Source organism: Propithecus coquereli, unplaced genomic scaffold (genome assembly GCF_000956105.1).
Source record: "Propithecus coquereli isolate 6110/MARCELLA unplaced genomic scaffold, Pcoq_1.0 Scaffold19, whole genome shotgun sequence".
NCBI lineage: Eukaryota > Metazoa > Chordata > Mammalia > Primates > Indriidae > Propithecus > Propithecus coquereli.
This window is the reverse complement of record NW_012143856.1, coordinates 10,091,825-10,098,877: the sequence shown is the minus strand read 5'-3', so window position 1 is coordinate 10,098,877 and position 7,053 is coordinate 10,091,825.

Below are 7,053 nucleotides of genomic sequence, written 5' to 3'. Positions count from 1 at the left end.
CCCGGCCAGATTGCTCCTTAACTCAAAAATCTCCTATCTCATAAATGATTTTTGAGATTTGACGCAAAATTACATAGCAGTGGGGCACAGAGCAAAGTGGGTGGGAGTTTTGATGAAACAATATTTGCCACGAGTTGACTGTCATTAAAACTAAATGATGTGTACGTTAAGGGTTCATTGTACTATTCCATCTACTTTTGTATAAGTTTGAGATCTTCTATAGTTAAAAACAAAACAATTCCATCTCTGCAAAGGCTTTACCCTTGATGCTTGTATCACTGGAAGATTCTTTTTTGTGGTATTCCAGAATAATGGAACTTGCAGGCGCGCAGGTGAATTCAGTCTCTACCTCTTGCAAATAAACTTCTCTTCCTCCATAGACGATTCCAGAGATTTTTAGGACCAATATTTACTCAAAAGTCACATTTAAGCTACTGAGTTCTTCCTCGCAATCACTCTCTTCAAGGGAACTTCTCATATCAGCCCTAGGATGATGTTGCCTGAAGGTCTTGTTCTTCTTTCAATATTTCTAGGGATGTGTACCATCTTGCTAGGTATATATACAAAGGATTCAGGCAGTGCCTTTCTAGACGGTAAAAGAAATTCTACCTGTGCTATTTTATGTCTCTTCAAAAACAAAACAAAACAAAACAAAAACAAGATTTTGCCGGTACAACTTGATGAAAAGGAGCCTGGTGGGGGCGGCTTGAAGAATGACTGGCTGGCCACCAGGTTAGGATAGTATTGCTGGTCTTAGCAAGACTTATGGCAGGGGCCTTGTTCTGAAAGGTGGTCCTCAGCTTTATTAACTCAGCAACTTAAATGTTAGCACACATAGACACAATGGGACTCTAAGGGCTGATGAATGACAATTAATTAACTTGCAATGGGAAACATAACTACAAGCAAGCCCCAAATACGTATTTGCTGGTTAGCACATTTTCTGTCTATGGGAAACTTATGCAAAGCCAAATTATAATTAGAAGGGTATTTGGTGAGAGCAAGCTCTAGAATAGGGAGTCTTCAACTAGGGAGAGTTACCATCGCCTGGGGGATAGATAGAAGGAGGGGGCTTTTACGGGAATTTGTGTGCATGTGGTATTTTTTCTTTTAGCATATACAATTAGAAAAGGCATATCCAGTATTATAATTCAACAATATTTGGGGGAGAAATTTTACATCCTCTTGTTTTCATAAGGAAAATTATAAAAAATAAAGCTCAACAAAATCTTCCTGGTTGGTGACTCAGCTGGGAGGGTGGGAATTTACAAATCAGACTCTCTGGAGGGTCTGAGATTTTTTGTTTTTCAAAATGAGGCAAGAAAACATTGCTTACTGAGGCACTAAACAAAAGCCATACATGAGGCAACTTATATTTGCAGGATCCAAATCAAATTTTCTGAGTTCTTTCTCAGTAAAAGTTTTATGATGAACATAATCATATTTAGTTTCTTGTTAGTTACTAACTATGGGAATTGATGTAGAAATCTAGGTTACTTTAGTATAGTACGATAAAGTACTACTTCAGTTTTGTGACCAAAATTCTGCAGCTAGCTCAAACCACTGTATGGGTGAAGCAGACATTTGATGGTCTCAGCATTGATTTTTCTCCCTTCCTCTTCTTCAAAAGACCCTATTTTCTTCCATTTTCTTTTTCTTTCCTGTTTTTTGTTTTTTTTTTCTTTTGAGACAGCGTCTTGCTCTGTTGCCCAGGCGAGAGTGAAGTGGTACAATCATAGTTCATTGCAACCTCGGACCCCTGGGTTTATGCAATCCTCCTGCCTCAGCCTCCCCAGTAGCTAGGACTACAGGTGTGTGCCACCATGTCTAGTTAAGACCCCAGTTTCATTTGGGGATTACTGTGTTTCCTAGGAAGAGGATTCTATTCCTGTGCCAACATATCCTGACCCCTTGAACCATTGGTTTATAACCTAAACTAGTCCAATAAAAGTGAGTCTGAGAGATTTTAAAAATTTTTTATAGATGGTGTCTCACTCTGTTGCCTAGGCTGGAGTGCAGTGGCATGATTATAGCTCATCACTGCCTTGAACTCCTGGGCTCAAGCAGTCCTCCTGCCTCAGCCTCCCAAATAGCTGAGACTACAGGTGCGTGCCACTATGCCTGGCTAAGTTTTAAATTTTTGTAGAGAGAGGGTCTTGCTATGTTACCCAGGCTGGTCTTGAACTCCTGGCCTCAAGCAATCCTCCTGCCTCAGCCTCCCAAACTGCTGGGATTACAGTTGTGACCACCACACTCAGAGAAATTTTTCTAGTAATGATAATGAGACAAAGATGGGCTCACTTTCCAGGTGCCTTTAGCAGCCATCTTTGACCATAAAGAAGGCCTAAATTAGGAGAAAACCAACACCAACAAAGACAGGTAGGAGGAACAGAAAAACACGGGATCACCAAGGCTGTTGCTAGGCCACTGGATCAAGTTTGCCTGAAACCAACACTACCTCTAGACTTTACAGTTACTTGTACCAATCCTTTTCAATTGTTCCAGCCATTTTTAACTATAGTTGAAAGTACTAACGGATAAGGCTGAACCTGGATTGTTTGAATTTCTTATTCTTCAACAGGCTTGACTATCAGTCAATGAAGCAAGTCACAGAGAAGTGACTGTAGTAAAACTGTCACATTCTTAACTTTTGCTGTACACCAGAACTACATGGAAAGCTTAACACACAACAGGCTAATTAAATCAGAATCTATAAGGGTGGGACTCAGGAATCAGAATTTTTAAAAATTCTCAAGTAATTCCAGTGAGTAGCTTAGGCTGAGAATCACTTGTCTAAGTATCTGACTCTGTCCACTCAGTGGAATATGCAGACTAATTGCTCTAAATATGTCTTTCCACTAAAAAAAAAAAAAGGGCTGACAAGTAACTTGTTAGGTTAATGCAAACCACACTTGTGTGGCAGAAAAGTAAAATGTATCCAAATTTTGTACTCTACTCCATATTATACTTTCTCTGTTTTTTTGCCTTTTTCCCTTCAACATTTAATAGGGACTTACCATTCACCAAACGCAGTCACAAACACCAGGGATACAGAGGAAAACAACAAAAACAAAGTTCTCACAGTCCATGAAAAACAGAAAATTAGCCTAGTAATTAAAACCTGATAAATCTATGGTAAGTGCAGCATAGGATACTATGTACACAGAGCAAGGACTCCTAACCTCCTGGGGGAAATGATGTTTAAGTTGAAACCACAAGAATGTATATGAATTAACTTGGTAGATGACAAAGGAGGGTCCATACAGTGGAAGCATCCAGTTCAACGTCATAGAAGTAAGAGAACTAAAAGAATACAGCAGGGGAGGGGAGAATGCTGGAGTAATGAGGCTGGAGATAAAGGACACTTTATAAGCCACATTAGAAGTTTGGACTTTATCCCAAAGGCAACGTAAATCAACTGAAGAGTTCTGAACATCCAAAGGACGTGATTACTCTGTTCGAAAGATCATTCTAGCTTGGTATAGGGAATGCATTGCAGGACTTAGGGGGTAAGGGGCGCTTAATAAGAGGACTTGGGGAAACTAGTTGACTGGAGGCAGATACACTAGCCCTGGCAAGAGATAATGGTGGACGAATAAGCATGAGGGCAATGGGGAGAAGTGAACTAATTTGAGAGATACTTAGGAAGGTAGAGTTGATAGAACTTGGTAACTGACTAGCTATGGTGAGTAGGAAGCAAGAGAGAAGCCAAGAATGACATATATCTTTGGTTTCAACATCTGTGTGAATGGGGATACCATTTCTTTTCTTTTCTTTTTTTTTGAGACAGAGTCTCACTCTGTTATCTGGACTAGAGTGCCATGGTATCAGCGTAGCTCACGGCAATCTCAAACTCCTGGGCTCAAATAATCCTTCTGCCTCAATCTCCCAAGTAGCTGGGACTACAGGCATGCACCACCATGCCCAGCTAATTTTTCCTATATTGTCCAGCTAATTTCTTTCTATTTTTAGTAGAGACAGGGTCTCGCTCTTGCTCAGGCTGGTCTCAAACTCCTGAGCTGAAATGATCCTCCCGCCTCGGCCTCTCAGAGTGTTAGGATTACAGGTGTGAGCCACCACGCCCGGCCCCATTTCTTGAATAAAGAACACTGGAAGAGTAAGCTTGTAGGAGATGAGTTTTGTTTCTCTTCAGTATGAGGTACCCGTTAGACATCCAAGTGCAGATATGTGGTAGGTGTCTCATGTGTCACATGTCTCAAAGTGAGGAGAGCAATATGGGCTACAGATCTGTAGTTGAAAGGCATCAGCAAATGGATGGTAATTAAAGTCTAAGAAATGAACCAAATTACCTAGTATAAGTGTGTGGAGAGAAATGGCTTAGGACAAAGCTCTGGGGAACACTTACAACTAAGAGAAGCATACAGGAGAATCCTGCAATGAAGAATGAGAACACAACACTAAAGATGTAGGATGCAAAACAGAAGAGTGTTTGACAAAGAAAGAAAGAGAACGGGAAGGGCTTACTTATTTATGAGACAGTGTCTTGCTATGTTGCCCAGTCTGGTCTCGAACTCCTAGGCTCAAGTGATCCTCCCTCCTCAGCCTCCCAAGTAGCTGTGACTACAGGTGTGAGTCACTGTGCCCAGCAAGGAAGGGTATATTTTTAGAAAGTGTGATCAACTATGTCAAATGCAGGTGAAAGATCTAGTAAAATGAAGACTGAAAAGTTTACACTGGATTTAGCGACATGGAAGATCCTGGAAATGTTAACGGGAATGTGTTTGGGAAGGGAAGTGAACTTTTTCAAGAAGTTACTGAAATGGAGACAAGTGTGTGGTAACTGGAGTGGGATGAGAGTCAAGGAATACTGAGATTAGACAGACTTCAAAATGCTTATTTTTCTAATGAAAAGAAATCAGGAAGATGAATAAGTAGAAGTGTCAGGAAAGAATGGGATCTGGAAACATGAGGGATACCTCGTCTGTTGGAATAGGAGAAAGAGGACTATCAGTGCATGGAATAGGCAAGAGCATAGGTTTTGTGGCCAGAAGTGGAGAGAATTCTTATCTGCTCACTTCGTTTTGTTCTGTTAAGAAGGAGGCAGTCATAGACAGAGAATAAGAGGGGGTGGAGAGTAGGTTGGAGGTTTACGGGGTGTGGAGAAGTTTTGAAATAGTTGTTGAAAATGGGAGACAGCTGACTAGGGAGACGGTAAGATAGCCAGGCAGTGTTAGGGGCTTAATTGAGATCGATGACAATGAATGTATAAATTTATAATCTGTGTGGTTCTGTATATTTTCTCCTGTAGAGCTCAGCAGCCCATGAACAGAGTATATTGCATATACTATTCTCTCATCACTCTTACTTACTCATTCATTTGTTCATTAATTTAACTAGTCTGTGCCAGATACTATCCCAGGCACTGTTTCACTTGATAATTGATGTTTTATGTATTTATCTTATTTCTGTAAACAGACTATAATATAGTAAAAGGATTACAGTGACATCACAAGATTATTGAGTTTTAAGGATATAAGAGTTTACAGACATGATAGAGAAGATACAGAAAGCAAATAAAGGGAATAGTGCATTAAAAGGCAAATGCTAATTAACGTTGTATGTTTCGAGTCTTGTCTCCCTAAACACCCCGTGAGATTCTAACTATGAGTTACAGTCAACCTATATGCTAAACCTAAAATGCCTACCTTCTATTAATAGATACATGACATTGTATAGAGCTGCTTTACAAAAATTTCATTTTATGTAATAAGGTATGTAATTTTACAAAATTAATCTAATTGTATAGTTATACTCTACAGCACTTAGGGTTATTTAGGCAGAGAAAGAAATTATTGGACATGTATTAGGTACCTTGTAGAATCAAGGGACAGCCCTAAGATCTGGTCCTTAAAGGACAAGAACAGGAGTAACTTCATAAGGCTACGTAACAGATTATCAAACATCTCAACAGGCTGCCACTAAAATGAACTTGTGTCAATCATTCTGTCCAAGTCCTGGGGTTTTAGAGTCCCGGGGGAGAGATTATAGGCTGTGTGGATAGCAGAGAGCATGGTCCCTTGTCAGACAGCCTCACTAAACTATATCCAAGTGGGAAGAGATTATTCCCTAAATGTAAATTGGGTTCCAATAGTCAAAACAGCAAAAATGATGAATGAAAAAATAAAGCACCTTCCTGAAGACCCTAGTGAAAATTTATCACTCCCTCTCTTGTGTATGCAGAGCTCCTTATCTGTTGTAGCTCTTCATCTGCCGACACACTCTAACTGAATTGATGTATCTTTCCATTTCCTCCAGAAGCTTACGAGCCCCCAAAGGCTGTGGCTGCAGCGGCTGCACCATCTGGGGAGCAGTGTCCTGGAGATTCTCCAATGTGGTTATTTCGAAAGTAGAAATATTCTGAGAAGTGAACTTAAGCAAAAGTTAATACCTTTATCTCTATTCTACTATAGACAACTAAAATTTTCAAAAATGTTTTTTACCTTTCTAATTTGAAAAATGTACAAACTGAATATGGGAAGACATAAATCCTCAATTGCTTTCCTATCTTTTCTAAATCTGTATCATGCCCACAGAATATCTCTCATTTTAGTAGGAAATCTTCTAAGTTAAAATTAAGAATATACAGTTGTCCCTCACTATCCACTGAGCATTGGTTCTGGGCCAAGGGTACCAAAATCTGTGGATATTCAAGTCCTCCATACAAAATGGAATAGTACAGAGAGCTCCTGACTTCCAGTGGTTTGACTTGGTTTTTTGACTTTAAAGTGGTAATATACACATTCATTATGCTTCTTGACTTATGAGGGGGCTACATCCAGATGAACCCATTGTAAATTGAAAATACCACAAGTTGAAAACACACTTTCGACTTATAATATCTTCAATTTACAATAAGTTTATTGGAATATAAACCTATTTTATTGGAATATAAACCTATTGTAAGTCAAGGAGCATCGGCGGTTTGCAATATAACCTATGCACAACCTCCCATATACTTTAAATCATCTCTAGATTACTTATAATATCTAATACAATGTAAATGTTATATACTATAGTTATATTTCACATATA